The 19241-nt window shown below is 35.1% G+C and overlaps 1 long non-coding RNA gene across 1 annotated transcript in view; it reads left to right on the top strand.

Annotated features, from left to right (window-relative positions):
• LOC128314458 (uncharacterized) overlaps positions 1–19241 on the top strand; it is a 114479-nt gene that overhangs the window by 87438 nt on the left and 7800 nt on the right. The gene's annotated exons all lie outside the window — the stretch shown is intronic.

Here is a 19241-nt window from a genome sequence, read left to right as displayed (position 1 = left end):
CCCCTGGCAAAAAAAAATGTTTGAATTCATCCACTTAGATGAATCTTCTTTGCCTGAAGACACTCTTTTATATGTTTCATGTATAGAAACATTCTTCTTCTCATTCAAGAACATCTTTCTGAAGGAGTAGTTGTAGAAACAAAGTTTGCAGATACCTTTGACAAGATGCATTCCTCATCATTGTTCACTGTAGGATCCAGCACCTGTGTTCAACCAAACAAGGCTTGGCCTATAAGGATACCAGATGTTCTGCAGGCAGATACTCAACATCCTCCAATTTTTTCCAGAACATGATATCCTTCTCACCTTCCAAGGGAGGGCACTTATTGGTATGGCCACAAGATGACCTTCAGAGCTCTTGTGGTTGAACAATGGTATGTGGAAAGGCCAATACAACTTAACTGTACTTGAAATTTGGACAGAAATTTATTTTTTACTTGATTAGATTTAGTGATTTAAGGCAAAACTTAGAGTTTATCTTTTTTTTAGAGTTTATCTTTAATTACTACCTCCTTCCCACCTCTTCCTCAGCAAGTTTTATATATCTAAGTAATATATATATGTATATATATATATGTATATATATACACACACATTGTATATATACATATTTGCTGATATTAGCCATATCTTCTGTCACACATACATTCCCATCTCACATAACAATCACAGTGACTATTCACATATAAACTCAGTAAGACAGACCTGATGAAACCTCTTGCACCAGCCCCCTCACATTCACCACAACTAGTCCAAAGATCATCACTCAGTTTCTTGAATATCTTTTTTTTCTAAATTTTTTTCTTAACGTTTATTTTTTTGAGACAGCGAGAGACAGAGTATGAACAGGGGAGGGTCAGAGAGAGAGGGAGACACAGAATTCGAAACAGGCTCCAGCATCCGAGCTGTTGGCACAGAGCCCGAGGCGGGGCTCAACTCACAGAAGGTGAGATCACGACCTGAGCTGGAGTCTGAGGCTCAACCGACTGAGCTACCCAGGTGCCCCAGTATCTTGAGTATCTTAAGTAATATTTCAGCCCAAATGAAATGCCTCTTCTTTATGCCTTCTTATGTTTCAGTTTGAAGCTCCAGGCTTCTTCCCTGATATTTGTGGAACCTAGGACAGAATTACGATAAAGGGCCTATCTTACAGTTAACCAAACTATAAAGTTAAGGACACAACTCTCCAGACTGCAAGGTCTGCCCAGCTGTGAGGAGTTAGGGCCCAACTACAAACTTAGAGGGAAGAGTCTACACAAGAACATCCTAATTTTTGACACCAACTTCAAATTTGCAAGTTTCTCAAGACCACCCTCAATTTTAATCATTTGCTAGAAATTATTTGCTAGTTGAGTCTTAACAATACTCAACTTACTGAAACTTATGATACTCATATGTATTACAGGGAAAAGATACATTAAAAGTATTAAGGAGGGCACTTGTTTCAAGGAACACTGCATGTGGTATGGAAGTGATGAATCACTGGGTTCTACTCCTGAAACCAATACTACACTATGTTAACTAACTAGAATTTAAATAAAAAATTGAAAAGAAAAAAAAATAGCTATGGAAAGACATAGGGAAAAGTTTGAGTGAGTTCCAAATGGTAATTTCCACTGTCCCCAGGATGCATTACTTTCCTAGCACTGAAATGTGACAATATACATAGGATATAGTCAGTCTGGGAATCTCCTGTGAACCAAGACATCCACAGTTTTTATTGATGCCTCATTATATATGCATGATTGATTTATTGCCCATATGATTGACCTTAATCTCCAGCAATCTCATGGAGGTTGGGGTGGTATCACTTGGCCCAAAGCCCCCACCCTAAATCATATAATTTCTCTTGCTGGTGTGGCCAGCTCCTCTTCTTACACTACTGTGTGTGGATGGCCCCACTCTGGTAAGATCTAAGTATGATGAAGATTGCTAGAAATGAAGAAATTTTCAACTGGGGCATCGTTAACTGAGCAGATATGCTTAAGGGTATTACTATATACCAATCCCAAGAACAAGAAGCCATTAGTCTATAAGATTATTTGAGGGTAGGAGACACACAGTACCTAAATCTGGGGTCATGGGTAAAAGAAATATATAAATAATAGTCCCCAGTGTTCTGAAATACCAATAAACATAGTAGAAATGGGAGGAAATGACAATACTAAAGATTCCAACATTCTCATGTTTTATGGAGTACAAATTTAATTTTTGGATATAGGCAATTTCTTTGAGATAAATCTATCATAAGAGACTTTGGAGTTATACAAGTTTCAACTCCCATTTAGCTGAATTCCAGCATTTAGAGTCATAGCAGTTTCAAGGAGCTGGAAAAAATATTGTTTACAGGAAAAGTGAGCCATATAGGTAAAGAGTTGGATTTGAAAAACATATGCTATAATTAGAGGTACGGGCATTGGCAAAAGAGATGGAATGATAGGTGCTTCCAGTGTGGCCCTTTAAGTTAGATTTTCCTACTTTGGTTAGAGGTGTAAGGGACAGATGTTGACAGAGACTCTAGTGTTGGCTTCATAGGCATGAACTCTGTAGTCCTACACATATACCAAATTACAATTTACCTTTTCTAGACTGTGTAGATTAATTATTTTTCTTACTACAATAAAACTTTACAAGTGTTTACGAGAACACTGATGACATTACTGTTGGAGATACTATGTATATAAATTTGTATTTATATATCTATTTCTTTAGGACACCTTCAAATATATTTACTTACTAGATAAAAGAATGCATGCCATGTTAGGAGTTTCTTATGCTTATGGATACAAATACGAATTGGTACTGCTATTTCAATGGGGCACCTGGTGGTTCAGTTGGGTAAGCATATGACTCTTGATTTCAGATCAATCATGGTCTCATGGTTCATGAGTTCGAGCCCTGTATCAGGATCTGTGCTGACAGTATGGAGCCTGTTTGGGATTCTCTCTCTACCTTTCTCCCTGCCCCTCCCCTCTCCTGTTAGTGCTATCTCAGAATAAATTAATTAATTTAAAAATATATATTAAATTGGTACTGCCATTTCAAGTGCAATATGATGACTATGTCCAAAATGTTTCTCTCATCAGGCCACAACTTGCTTCTCATTCAGCCATGAACATAACATTTTAATAACAACTCATTTCAACATATATAAATGTCAACATATAATACTTAGTTGTTTGTTATCTTTTGAAATTTTATTTTTTATTATTTTCATTTCAATTTTATAACTGTCATGTCTTGGTTACTAAAAAATTATTCTCCTTTTATACATATAATGACTATTTATATTGTTTTTCTATTGAGGTATAATCTACCTATTACATTACTTTTAGGTATGTAACATAAAGATTTGATATGTGTACATACATCTTGTAAAATGATCGCCACAATAAGTCAAATTTACATCCATTCCCATAAGTTAAGTGTGTTTTTTTCTTGTGATGAGGACTTTTAATATTTACTCCCTTAGCAATTTTTGAATATGCAATGCAGTATTATTAACTATAGTCACCATATTGTACTTTATATCCCTTTGACTTATTTATGGTATAACTGGAAGTTTTTACATTTTAACCCCCTTCAACCATCCACCTCTCCCCCCATCCCCAACCTCTGGCAACCACCAATCTGTTCTATGTACCTATGAGCTTGGTTTTGTTCTGTTTGTTTAGATTCCACATATAAATGAGATCATACAGTATTTGTCTTTGTCCAGCTTATTTCACTTAATGTAACTCCTTCAAGTTCTATCTATGTTGTTGCAAATGGCCAGATATAATTTTTTTACAGCTAAATAATATTGTACACATACGCACACACACACACATCTTTATTCATTCATCCACCAATGAATACTAAAACTGTTTCCATATCTTGGAATAAGATTTCCATGATTTCCGTATCATTGTGAATAATGCTGCGATGAACATGGGTATGTATATATCTCATTAAAATTCTGTTTTCATTTTATTTGTGTATATATCTAGCAGTGAAATAGCTGGATTGTACGGTAGATCTATTTTAATTTTTTTGGAAACATCCATATTATTTTCTGTGGTTAGACAGACTAATTTACATTCCCATCAACAGTGTATAAGGGCTCCCTTTTGCCACTTATGGAGTACAAATTTGCCTCCTCCCCGGCACCTGCTCTCTCTTGTTTTTTTTTGTTTTGTTTTTGTTTGTTTGTTTTGTTTTGTTTTTCTTTTTCTTTTTTTTTTTTTGATGATAGCCATTCTAACAGGTGTGACATGATACCTCCTTGTGATTTTGATTTGCATTTCCCTGATGATTAAATTGAAAATTTTTCAGTATATTTGTTGGCCATTTGTATGTATCCTTGGAAGAAATATCTACTCAGATCATATGCCCATTTGTTAACTGAATTGTCTTTTTTTTTCTATTAAGTTGTATGTGATTTTTACATACTTTGGATATTCCCTGTTTATTAGATATGCAATATGTTTTCCCATTCCCTAGCTTGCCTTTTCATTTTGTTGATAATTTCCTTTGCTGTGCAGAAATGTTCTAGCTTGATATAGTCTCACTTGTTTATTTTTGCTTTTGTTGCCTTTGTTTTTAGAGTCACATGCAAAAAATTCATCTCCAAGACTAATATCTAGGAGCGTATTGCCTATGTTTCCTCTAGGATTTATATGGTTTCAGGTCTTATATGTATTTATTTATTTAATGTTTATTTTGAGAGAGGGAGAGAGAGAGAGAGAGAGAGAGAATCCCAAACAGGCTTTGTGAGATCATGACCTGAGCCGGACACTTAACCACCTGAGCCACCCAAGTGCCCCCAGGTCTTATATTGAAATCTTTAATACATTTTGAGTTAATTTTTGCATATGATGTAAAATACTATTCTAGATTCCTTCTTTTGCATGTGGCTATCCAGTTTTCCCAACACCATTAATGGAAGAAACTGTCCTTTCCCCATTGTATATACTTGGATTCTTTGTCATAAACTAATTGCCCATATATGCAGAGGCTTATTTCTGGGCTTGCTATTCTGTCCCATTGGTCTGTGTGTCTATATATTTCTTCTTTTATAAAATGCTTGCTGTTCCTCTGGCCAAATTTTATATGGTAATATAGGGTTTTGCTCACTATTTTATATATTAACTCATGAATTACTTATTTAATGTTAGAATTACATTATGTTCCTCAGTTTGTTATTTGTCTTTGATTTTGATATTCATCTAATTTTCAATACCATCATTTAAGGTTTATAGCTAGACAAATCTATTAATCATCATTCCCACCGTATATTACCTCTGTTGATGCTTAGAAAAGTTTTCTTTATGTTAAACTTTTAAATATTCACTTATATTTACTTCTAATTTTGTATCTCTATGTTCTGAGTTTAACTTTTCTTTTAAATCACCTTTTTTAATAATGAAATTTTAAATACATATTATAGAAAAAACTTTGGGCCCCTCATGACCCAATTTGTTTTCCAAGATACCACAATTAAAACCAGAAAACTTAATGAGCAATATAGAGCTTTATCCTAAATCTCCTCAAGGAGATTTTCTCACATAGTCTCATTAAACATCCTATTTATTCAATTCTCCAATTCTCTAAATGTTTCCCTCAAGGCAAATGCTAAAATTTCTCTTTGATAGTTTCCCATCATTCTGAGCTCTTCACCCCCAACATACACCCTTATGTCTCTTTTCAGAACATCATTCACCTGCCTAACTATTGTTTCTGGACACTCAGTCTTTTTTGTCTATTTGTCAAGAGAAGCATGTAGGACGTAGTAAAAAATATAAATCTTCACTTGATCTCACAAAGTTCCTTCTAAAAAATGTCATAGATAATAGACATCTTTTTTGTTGCATACAATTGCTAGCATTGTTTACTGAGATTACTATTTCCCATCGACCTATCTATTCTGTGACTGTAGCATGTCGTAATTATTATAGCTTTACGAATATTTGTGCCAACTCTCTCATTATTCCACTGCTTAAATTGCCTTATAATAGTCACTTGTTTGTTGTTCCAAATGGATTTTGAAATATTTGTTTGATTTTAATAAATATCCATTTGGAGTTTCAGGGAAATCATATTAAATTATTACGCAAAGTTAAGATAAATGCATATTTTTTAAATAATTTTCTCCAATGCATGACCATGCTACAGCTTTCTACTGAGATTTGTTTTATTTCTATTGGTTTTTATTTATAGTCCTAAATAAAATAGAAATAAATTAATAGGAAAGATGAAAATTTGCTAAGATAAAAATTTGGCAACATTGAACATTTTTCATTGCTGTTTATATAATTTGAAGCACAATGTGATGTGATAGTTACCTTCACAACCTGATAAAAGATATGGTGTTGTTATTCAGTCCATCCACATTGCTATTATTTTGTTTAGAGTATTGGCTTATTTTTTAAATTACCTTTGCTCAGAAAAATAGCAATTAACCTCTCCCCAAATAATTCTCACCAAAATTTTATAGAAATTATTGTAATTATCTATGTATAGGAAATATCAGATAGAAACAGGAAACAGAGGAAAGATTTTGAGAAAAAAAATGTGATTATTTTACACATGAAATATTTAATAGAATTATTTGAGTACATTTTACTTGAATGCCAAGTAATTTGGAGAATTAGGAAAGTAGAATTAAATCAAAATATAATTCGAAACTTGGTGCTGTTATAAAGAAAATTTTTTTCCTTGTTGTTCATTGTTAGTGCACAGAAAAATAATCGAGTTTTGTGCCTTGATTATATCCTGCCACTTTGCTGAATTTTATTATTAGCTCTAATGGTTATGGATTCTTCTAGGTTTTCTACATGTAAGATTATATTATATGTGAACAGAAAATACTTTTACTTCTTTATTTTAAACTTGGATGCCTTTGATTTATCTTTTTTGCCTATTTGCTGTAGATAGGATGTTCAATGCTTTGTTAAACAGAAGTGGCAAAATCATACATTCTTGCCTTAACCCATATCTTAGATGAATAACTTACAGTCTTTTACCATTAAATATGATGCTGATTGTGGGTTTTTCATATGTGGCCTATATTATGTAGAGGTAATTCCTTCTATTCATATTTTGTTGCGTGCTTTTATCACAAAAAGGTATTGAATTCTGTCGAATGTGCATTCATCATTGATTGGCATGATCATGTGGGTTCCCCCCACCCTTTCTTTCTTTCTGTTAATGCAATATATTGATTGATTTTCATATATTGAACCATCCTTGGATTCTAGGAACAAATCTCACTTGGTCATGGTGTAAAACCATTTTAGTGTGCTGTTGAATTTGGTTTGCTACTATTTTGTTGAAGATTTCTGCATCAGTATTCATCAGAGATATTGCTTTTTATTTTTCCTTTCTTCTAGTATCTTCATCTTCATCTGGCTTTGGTATTAGGATAATACTGGCCTCATAGAATGAATTAGTAAGTGCTCCATTTTTTGTTTTTAAAAATAGTTTGAGGGGTGCCTGGGTGGCTCAGTCGGTTAAGCATCTGACTTCGGCTCAGGTCATGATCTCGCGGGCCATGAGTTCGAGCCCGGCGTCGGGCTGTGTGCTGACAGCTCAGAGCTTGGAGCCTGTTTCAGATTCTGTGTTTCCCTCTTTCTCTGCCCCTCCCCTATTAATGCTCTGTCTCTCTCTCTCTGTCTCAAAATAAATAAACATTTAAAAAAAAGTTAAAAATAGCTTGAGGGTTTTCTCCCTTGCACTCCCCCATGATCTTCTGTTAAGTTTCTCAAGATCCACATATGAGTGAAAACATATGGTATCTGTCTTTCTTTGCCTAACTTATTTCACTTAACATAATACCCTTCAGTTCCATCCATGTTGCTGCAAATGACCAGATTTCATTCTTTCTCATTGCCAAGTAGTATTCCATTGTATATATAAACCACATCTTCTTTATCTATTCATCAGTTGATGGACATTTAGGTTTTTTCCATAATTGTTGAAAGTACTATTATAAACATTGGGGAACAAGTGCCCCTATGCATCAGCACTCCTGTATCTTTTGGGTAGGTTCCTAGCAGTGCTATTGCTGGTCATGGGATAGATCTATTTTTAATTTTTTGAGGTGCAGCCACTCATTACTTCCTTTCTTAAACTCTTGTCACCAACTAGACCTCAAGACCTAGCCTTTACTGACCATATACTTATACCTACTAACTTTTATCTTACATTTACTCCTAAGCTTTTCTTTCTGGCTTTCCTCTTAACTCAGGCAAATGAAACCTAAATCCACTCGTCAGATAATGGCGACTGTCCTGACAAAATCTTCTGCTGGCCCAGACCTCCTAGACCATTTGATCTATACTTAACTCATGCCTGCGCAAATGGACCATGGAATGACCTCTGGAATGACCTACAATTACCTTTACCTCATTATAACACTAAAATCTCCACCGAAGGAAGAGCCTCAGCCTAACTGACATAACATAAAATGTATGTGTAAGCATGTTTCCTTAAGGCACACATGCAACCTTATGCCGACCTCTACATATGATGACAAGGCTTTCCTATCTAAATATTCATCTTAACCCTAAATAAAAGGAACACATTCACCCTCTCTCTAGGAGTCATGGCTTTGGAAGCCATTCCCCTGTGATCTCCTCTGGCTACAAATAAAAGTTTTCTTTATGTGACAGCTGACCTGGGTACAGTTTCTGACTCACCAAGGAGCAAACTCATGTTGGTTTGGTTACACCCTCTCTTCTCCTGTCTATGATTACGTGCATACGATGTAACCAACACTATAATCTTTCTGTTTATTGTATTTCTTGATTAAAAAGGAGAAACGAACAGGTGTACTTATTATTTTGCATGCATTTTTTCCTGAGCTGCTTTTTTTAATATCTCTTAAAAATATTACTAATTCTTGTTTTTTAGTGGTGCATTTTCTTGCTAGAGCTCCAATTGTTTTCAAGAAATAATTGAAAGATAGTAATGACTGGATCCACTTGATAAAAAAATAACCTTAATTTTTGAGCCAGAAGAATGTGTTAAGATCACCACCATCTAAATGTATAGATTAAGTTTTTGTTTCTAAACAAACACAAATATCCCCAGGCATAATTTCATTGTGTCTTTATCCTCTATTACTCTGAGTGAGGTAAAACGAAATAAATCAAATAAAATCAACTGTAAGAAAAAAGTAAGCCTTACAACTCAGTCTTGAATCAATTAGAGTTCGTAAGTAAATTATAAAGATGCATTAATCAGCTAAATATAAAAGGAACTTCAAATACTTTCAATATTAGATCATGATAAATAACTACAACTTTTTTTCAAAAGTGGCTTAAGTTGCTTTTCTGGAATTTTACAGACAAAGCTAAAATGTCTTTTTAATAGGAGTTTATATTTTCTACCACTAGACAAATAAGAAGTCTTGGGTTTTTAATGTCTCCGGTTTTATTATTTATACATTTCAGCGGCATATTTTACTCATGACAACTGAAATGTTCAAAAAGAAATATGCAAAATAGATCTTCTGATGACAATTCATTTTATTTGAAAAGATCATATGCCTTAATCCCTAAAGTAACCTCTCAGTGAAAGGCTGAAATAGTACAAGATTTGGATGTCATGTTCTATCAGAATTCAGCACTCACTTATTTTTAAAACACGTTACGTTATCTTTTCATTTGTGGTATTCAAAATCACTGTGAAATTCCCCTCTAAGTATTCATAAAACTATTTGATCATCTGAATTCATTTCACATAGCTTAGCAACAACTTATAAAAGAAAGTGGTAGAGAATTGGGTTCAATTGAATAATTGTAACAGGCAAAACGGTAACTTCCTTATTGTCGTTATACTTTCTTATTTTCTAGCACCTAAAATACAATATTTACTTGATTTTTCCACAGGTAGGACATCATTACCATCTATCCAACTGGTTATACAAATTACACTTTAAAGGATGCAAATTTCATTTTAATATGTATCTATTGATTTCATAAATCATTGTATTTATAATTAAATTGTCATTCAACGGATGCAGGGACACAGAAAAAAAATGCAACAGCTTTATAAGCTTTCTCTAAGCCATTGCCCACTAGCTTAAAAAGCAGTTCAGTCTTGTTTACATAAAATAAATACTTCTTTAGACCTACTATAAACTATGGATTTACAGTTATATTATTTTTCTCATTGATTTCTCTATTATACTAAGGACCCTGCTGTGATTCAGGATCTGCTTTTAGATGCACTTTCATCAGTTTTTTAAGTATATTTGCATATTTCAATTCAATTACGTTAAAATTATTTTTAATCTAAACTGCATCTTTTAGTTCTTTTTCCCCCCTTTCTAATCTGAATCATTCTGCCCTTGTTTGTGTAAAAATTCATGCTGACTTTTTCATTTTTTTCTTATGATTTGAGAACCAACTTTGATCTATCTAATTAAAACTTCTGTGAGGGACAAAACATAAAATGACTGCCAGGAGGCAGTCTGAAGTTATTTGTAAAGATTCGAACATCAATGATCTAACTTTCCATAGCACCCTCAAGTATTTGCAAAACCAAGTAAACAAATTGCATGATCTTTCCGAAGTATAATTAGTACTCAGTTATACTATACTCTAGTGCTTTGGTAAGCCAATCTGATACACAGCCATTCTAAGATGTTAGCAAAAGAATTCTGACGATAGGCTGTCTATAGATAAATATTGTGTGGGTGGAACAAAGGACTTTAAAGAAAGGAAACAGGATAAAACAGATTGCAAACTTTACTCCCACTTAGAAAAAAGGAAAAGGAATAAAAATAGGAGGAGAAATGTAGGCTGACATAAACAATAAATAGAGGAAAAGAGCCAAGTCCCAGAGGAATGTTGATAGGAATGAAAATAGAGATACTTAAAAAAATGTAAATCTAGAGCTATTGCTTAAATTTCCTGTCCATAGATAGCTTATTTCCTTCTATGAAGCTCTGCAGTATTGCTGAGTGAGTAAGCCAAATGTAAATGAGGCTATTGAAGCATAAATGGAGACCTAAGAGGTGAGAAAATGTTATGCTAATAATCAAAGAGGTCTCTGAAGGTCATGGAGAAAAAGTACATAAGGGCTAAGATAGAGTTATCCATTTGGTCTCTGGGACTTGCTAGTAATTATTCTAATACGTAGGAAAAAACAGATTCCTAGTACTTATAAAAATGCCTATTTATATAAAGTGAATAACATGTTTTTCTAGAATAGAAATTCACTGTCAGTATAATTCTTTAGGACTATATTAAATACTCATTATCTCCATTGTATCAGAAGGCATATCCCTACCTTTAGACATTTATAAACACTTAATTTTGGGAATTTAAACTCAAGAGTGAAGAAATCATTGAAAAGGTAGTTCTAAAATAATAATCATTTTTCTGTGTGTTGAAAATGTCAGTGATTATGTAGTTTTTATACATCCAATCATGGACTAGTCTATACCTAAACCTTTCTAAGACATGATATGGCTGTGGATGCATTTTGTATTGGGAAATGCTTTATTGTTTAGGTAATAAAATGAAAGAAATGTGCACCTAGAGATACACCATATTTTATTCTGTTTTGTCAGTCAAAAATTTGAAAGGTTTTATGTTGGGTTTATCTTGGCTTTGTGTACAATTTCTTAATTGATAACTATAATAATCACTTTGGAGCATGCAGGCCAGTTCCGAGGACACAGAGGGGGTCCCACAGGACCAGCCAAAAGGGTCCTTGGTCTCAAGCAGGACAGAAATAACATGCAAGCCAGCAGGATGTGAAAGCAGAGTTTTATTGAAGATAGAGAGAGAGAGATAGCTGGAGCAACCCCGGGGACTCAGAAAGGAAAGGAGGGTATCTCATTTTTGCTTGGGGTTTGGGGTTTTTATTGGCAATTGATATATTCTGATACACATGTCCTTTCAGAACACATGACCTGTTCAGAACAAGTACAGGATCCAGGTGTCCTTCATAAGTCACTCATTCCATGAGCCCAGGGGTCTCAAACTTGAGATATCTAGCTCCAGTGGTCTGGAATAGGCACACAATGGATCCGCCTGGTCATTCCTTAGATACCATCTATTGTGCTGGAAGACATCAAAGATGTCAGTATCTCTTTGTCTCTTACAAGGAGGGCAAACAATGAGCCCTGTGTAGGGCTGCAGTGCGGGTCCTAGCAAGAAGAGAAGCAGGAAATGAAGCAAAGAGAAAACCAAAACAGCTTTTTCTTTCATGAGGTCCCTTCGGTTTCCCTGTCTCAACTTCAAAGATTATATTCATAAAATACAAACTGCAAAATAAAACATTGTTGATGTTTTCTTTTGAACTTCCTTAATCATTAAAGTGGATCAATTGCGTAGATAATAAAATCAGGGTAAATGCATTTTAATTTGGGTTAAAAGATTCTCGTGTCTAATGGCCATAATATTACTCCTGTAAAACGATAAGATAATAAAAAATGATTGAAAGAAACAATTTTAATTAAAGTGGAATATAATGATTAAAAAAGCAAAATGAATATATTTCTCCCATATAAGAAATTAATTATGGGAAAAATAAGTGAAAGCCAGGAACACATAAGCCCATAAGTGAAGTATGCTATAGTTTCACCTGGTAAAGAACGCAACAAAATATCATTACAAAAGAATGCACTTTTGTTCCATAAATCAGGGTTTCTCACATAACCAATTGTGCTGTTTATGCCACTTACATTTGAACTAAGAATTCCAGCTTCTGTGAGTTAGAAAACATCATAATTCTGTATTTTTATATTTTACATTTTTTTTAAGAACATCACACTATTTTTCAAGCAGATTTATAACCTGCTTCACTTTTTGCTTTCCCAGCATTGTTTGTCCACTTCCCTGTACTCCACCCGTTTGGAGAATGAATAGCACGCTTAAAAGTCTTTGCAGCTTTGGCAAATGGAACTTGGTATTTCATTTTAGTGTATATTTCTTTGATCACTGGTAAATTGAGCATGTTTTCTTTTCTTTTTTAAAATTTTATTTTAGAGAGACAGAGAGAGAGCATGAGTGGGGAAGAGGGGCAGAGATATATAGAGAGAATCCCATGCTCAGGGCAGAGCCCGACATAGGGCTGGATCCCATCACCTTGGGATCATGACCTGAGCCAAAAAAACAGGAGTTGGACGCTCAACCGAGCACTAAGGTGCCCTGAACATATTTTCATATGATTATTATTCATGTGATATTGAGAGACTAAGAGAAAAATTACCAGGTGTACTCACAACTGCAAAGAAAAGACCTCCCCCCACCCCCACCCCCACCCCGTTCCAGGAACCACCCGGTTGTGGTCTGACCTAAAGGCAGGAACCAATCAAGTTATGGAGTTCTGCTGAGTGGTTTGAAAAAAAAAAAAGCAGGAACCAATCAAGTTCTGCTGAGTGTTCAAATTTAAATGTCAACCAATAACAGCTCTGTAACCGCAAAAAAAATCACTAACTTGTTTGTGCCTGTCTATAAAAGAAGCTGTAAGATCCTCGCTAGGCGCCTCTTAGCGTCACCGGCAACGAGTGTGTGGAGGACCGGGTTCGAACCTGCAATAAACGACCCTTGCCACTTGGCTTTGACTCTGGACTCTGGTGGTTTGTTTTCGGGGGGGGGGTCTCTAGAATCGGGGCATATCAATATTTTCTTCCTGAAAATTGGTCTTGCTCTTTGCTCACATTTTGTGTTGAAGTTGAATTTTTTTTCTTAAGTTTTCATTTTAATTCCAGTTAGTTAATATACAGTGTTATATTAGTTTCAAGTGTACAATATAGTGGCTCAGCAATTCCACACCACACCCAATGCTCATCACAGCAAGTGCCTTCCTTAATCCCCACCACCTATTTCACCCATCTTCCCATGCCCCTCCTTTTTGCTAACCATCAGTTTGTTGTCTTCAATTAAGAGTCTGTTTCTTGGTTTGTCTCTCTCATTCTTTTTTTTTCTTTTTTTAATTTTTTCCTTTTGTTCTTAAATTCCACATATGAGTGAAATCATATGGTTTTTGCCTTACTTTTACTGACTTATTTTGCTTAGCTAAATTATACTCTAGCTCTATCCATGTCCTTGCAAATGGCAAGATCTAACTCTTTTTTATGACTGAATAATATTCATATATATGTATATGAATGTATATGTATATGTCATGTATATGTATATGTATAATATTCATATATATGTATATGTATATACCTTATACTTTATACTTACATATATATGTGTATATATATACATACATACGTACATACTTACATACATATATGTATAAAGAAGAAGTGATATATATTCCCCTCCTTTATTCACTCATCAATGGATGGACACTTTCATATGGGCTGCTTCTGTATCTTGGCTATAGTAAATAATGCTGCTCTAGGAGGGGTGCATGTATCCCTTTGGATACATGTTCTATTTTTAACTATTTGAGGAAACTCTATACTGTTTTCCACAGTGGCTGCACTAGCTTGCATTCCCACCAACAACACATGAAGTGTTCCTTTTTCTCCACATCTTCACCAACATATTTTTTTTCTTGTGTTGTTGATTTTAGCCATTTTGACAAGTGTGAGGTGATATCTCATTGTGGTTTTGACTTGTATTTCCGTGATGATGAACATCTCTTCGTGGGTCTGTTGGCCATCTGTATGTCTTCTTTAGAGAAATGTCTGTTGTTTTCTGCCCATTTTTTAACTGGTTTATTCAGTTTTGAGAAGCTGAATTTTATAAGTTCTTTATATATTTTGAATACTAACCCATCATCTGTATGTCATTTGCAAATATCTTCTTCTCCCATTTGATAGGTTGCCTTTTGGCTTTGTTGATTGTTTCTTTGGCTGTGAAAAGCTTTTTTTGATGTGGTCCTAATAATTTATGTTGGCTTTTGTTTCTCTTGCCTCAGGTGACCTATCCAGAAAAAAAGTAGCTATGGCCTATGTCAGAGAAATTACTGCCTGTGCTCTCTTCTAGGATTTTTATGGTTTCAGGTCTCACATTTAGGTCTTTAATCCATTTTAAATTCATTTGTGTGTGTGGTGTAAGAAAGTGGTCCAGTTTCATTCTTTTCCATGTTACTGTCCAGTTTTCCTAACACCATTTGTTGAGGAGACTTTTTCTCATATATTATTTCCACTGCTTCATTATCAGTGTACAAAATTCTCTATTTTTTAACATGTGCTGACCCAATCTAAAACTCTTCAGTTCCGGTTTTAACTATGTGTGAAATAATAGCTAGTAAATATTCTTGCATAAGAATGATTCCTAGTTTGAATTTAAAGGAAAGGCAATGTTCATCAACAAATCTTGCATGGTATTTATTTAAATTTCTCTTACCTTAATTCCAAGACATACTTCTGATCCCACACAATTTACCAAGAACTTAACTATTTTGTTAATATTTGTTTTTGAGAAAGGAAATTTGAGAAATTTATCTGGGAAACTAAGATTAAGTAAGTAATCAAGGCATCCTTTATATTATTGTGAAAGTTTGTTTATTATATAGAAAACTATGTTTGTGTAAATTTATAAAAAGACACATTTATTATATGTATTCATGACTTCAAGACAGACAAGGAAATTAAACTTGTTCTAGAATACCATTCAATCAGGATCTTAAAAATTATACACTACCCACCATTGTGCCTATCATGGGGAATTAGAAATTACCCCCACCTTTTAGCAGTGAGTGGTCAGAGACCATATAAGTGTGTGCGTTTGTGTGTGTGTGTGTGTGTGTGTGTGTGCGCGTGTGCTAGGGTTTTTCGCTTGTTAGTTTTTTTTTTTTTTCCTAGAAGCAGATATTGAAATATAAATTGGAGTGTAAAAGAATTATTTTGGTATACAAATGTCATGTGGAAATGTGAATGAATGATAGGGAAAAGAAGGTAGTCCTACAGGGTTCATTTCAGTTGGCTATTGTGATCTGCAAATAGAATTTAATCCACTGAGAAAACTCCAGAAAGTGGAATAAAATCATACCTCAAAATTATTTCACTTGAGAGGCAAGGGAACTATATATTTATCCATCCACTCTCAGAGTGTGCTGAAACCTCAAAACACTCCCAGCACTAAAAGTTCACAGACAAAAGGCTTTTGTGCTTCCAGAAAAAGTCCTAAGGTACAAGGATCGGCCCTGGAAACTAGGTATAATATACTGAACTACTTGTAGTGCTGGGCAGAGCACAGCAATAAAAGCCACTGTCTTTACCTTACGTTAGTCAGGCCTTATATTAAATGCCCAACTCTCTTAATATTATTGCTCCTTAAATGTTGGTTGTAATTAAAAACAACAACCAACCACAAATTATAAGATGATATAACGAACTGCTACACTTGGTCCTGAGGTTGGCCATGGCTGATTTTCTTTATATTCCTCTTCTACTGCTCCTGTTAAATTTCCCTCAGTTCGAGTCGGCACTTAAGCTAGCCAAGAGCACTGGCACAGTGTGATAAATCATACCTTCATGCCTGAGGGTTCCAATCCTTTGGTTACTATGTCCTTGTCAGAGTGTGTTTCCTGCAATTGTCATTTAAGATTTGACTGACTGAAAGCACTAAGAGGTCCCCCAAGGAATCTCCTTAGCTCCAGATATACTACCATTACACAATAGCAACACCATACCCTTGTGATAATTGTGGTCAGGTATTTTTGCCAGTATAGTAACTTTTTTTTTTTTTTTGAGAAAGAGGGAGAGAAAGAACAAGGGAGAGAAGTAGAGGGAGAAGGAGAGAACGAGAGCAAGGCAGAGAGAGAGAGAGAGAGAGAGAGTCTTAAGTAGGCTCCATGCTGGGCATGGAACCCGACATGGAGCTTAAACTCACAAGCCTGAGATCATGACCTGAGCTGAAATCAAAAGTTGGATTTTTAACCATCCATCCAGGTACCCCTTTTTGATTGTTCTTTGATTGGCATGAGGAGCTCAAGATAACTAAGTTAAGTCGATAATTTTAAGTTTCGTGAGATCCTTCATATGTTCTTGAGTAAACATGTCCCTCCTCTCAGAACTAACACCTCTAATCCAGAACGCCAAAAGTTGCTCAATGAGGTAAAAATTAGTCAATTGTGTCACTGGTAACAATGGTGAAAAGGCAAAAATATTCTATCAGGAATATTACAGGTATTATTTTCAAAGCATTCCATGGACATTGTACTCATTATTATACCACCTTTGCCATATTGTGGATTGCTTTCCCAAGGGACTGTTCATGATCCTATTAAAATAAATCTGTCAACTTGTCCCTGAGTAAATTTGCTGGCAAGGGCACCACAGACAGAGAAGGAAAACACAAACACGTAGCCATACCCATATCAAAGCAAAAATTGCACAAGACAATGTTAAGCGAGCAAGGAAGGCCTTATTTAAGATTACTACAATAGGGAAGGGGACTGAATTCAAGTCCACGAAAACAAAAGACTGGAGCGTTTTTATGCATTGGGATTATCTAGGAGAAAAGTATTAGAGGACCGTAGGGGTGGGGTTGTCAGTGGTATATGTCCAGCACATTGAGTTATTCCTCAGATTGCAAATGTTTTTCTCTGTGTTCAATCTTTCTACATTTGCTAATTGCTGCTAATTGAAGTTTGGCTCCTACCCTCCTTCAGCGACTAGGTAATAGGAGAATTATCTCCTTTGATGTTTACATTTCAAAGAGATCGTTCTTAGGTCCTTAGACATTTCCTGAGTTACAAAACTGGAAAGAGTTGGGGAGAAATTTTGCATACACTTCAAAGGGACAAAACAAAAATTTATAATTGAAAGTTTTCTAAAGTAAATGCTATAAAAAAAAAAAGAAAGAAAAGAAAAAAGAAAGGTTAGGGGCTGATAGTCTGGAAGAAAACTGTCTGAAGTTTAGCCAAACTGAGGAGAGATTTAAGGTAGGTCTTGATCACCCAGGATATATATCAATCCAAAATGGATGAATTATTTGCCATTCAAAAATAGAAAGGATCCAATGTAATCAATCGATCACAGTCTACACATTGGCTAACTGAACTCCTCAAAGGAGGAGGCCATACCTAAGGCTTAGTCTCTACTGCCTATTGATTGAGCGTTCAGCATTCAGCGGCAATATTACAGGCTCAGTTGAGAGGGAGCCCATGTTGTTGGGCCCAGGCATATTCACCAAGCTAGCTATTATGGTCTTTCTTTTCATTAGGACTGCATGTAACTAAGGGTAACTAAGCACAGGATATTTTCTTTGTCTTCTATTTCTTTGTTTGGTTTTGTGTTTTATTATTTGGTGTTTTAGCAAAGCTACAATTAGTAAACATGTACTACATCTTTGCTCATGTATTGCAGGCCTATTTGTAGGACTAATTTTCCCCTGAGTTGTTCGGCCAGTAATGCTTATACTGACACTATTTTATAGATAATTTTGAACAATTAACTCAATGAAGCTAATTTCAGGGCTGGGAGATGTTTCAAAGCTGTGCTACAGTGCGTTAATGGCCATGGGTTTTTTTGTTTTGTTTTGTTTTGTTTTTTGGTTCATTTTGACTCCTGGTGCATAGATCTTCCAACTTTCAACTCAAAGTACAGAACTTCCCCACGCTTGCATTCCTAGAAACCTAGAATTAGCAATAGGGTTTAATTAATTAATTAATTAATTAAATCCTATCACAATAGGAATACATGCGCATGCATGATGATTTCATATTCAAGAATGTTTTTGATGTTTTACGTTGATGTTTTTGATGCTTTGTAATATTCTTCTATTTAATAGTCAAAATTCCAAATAACCCAAATGTTCATGATCAGTTGGATTTATCTTTAAATTTTTGTATATTAGTACACAAGCCATGAAAATACATGAACTACAGAGAAATAACTCAAAAATGAGGGTGGATCATGCAAACAGCATGTCAAGTAACTATGGTTAGATCCAAATGAATAGATGTTATATGATTCCAAGATAAAGTACAAAGCAGCCAATGCGGCACTTGGGTGGCTCACTTGGTTAAGCGTTTGACTTTGGCTCAAGTCATGATCTCACAGTTTGTGAGTTCGAGCTCCGCATAAGGCTCTATGCTGACAGTTCAGAGCCCGGAGCCTGCTTTGAATTGTTTCCTTCCCTCTCTCTCTGCCCCTCCCCCACTTAAGCTCTGTCTCTCTCAAAAATATTTAATTTTTTTTTTTTTACTGTTTCTTTATTTTTGAGAGACAGAGAGAGACAGAGTGTCAGCGGCAGAGGGGCAGAGAGAGGGAGAGACAGAATCAAAAGCAGGTTCCAGGCTCTGAGCTGTCAACACAGAGCCCGATGTGGGGCTCA

The sequence above is a fragment of the Acinonyx jubatus genome, chromosome B1 (genome assembly GCF_027475565.1).
Source record: "Acinonyx jubatus isolate Ajub_Pintada_27869175 chromosome B1, VMU_Ajub_asm_v1.0, whole genome shotgun sequence".
NCBI lineage: Eukaryota > Metazoa > Chordata > Mammalia > Carnivora > Felidae > Acinonyx > Acinonyx jubatus.
The sequence above is the reverse complement of the archived record's forward strand: the minus strand, read 5'-3'. Positions and strand labels throughout refer to the sequence as shown.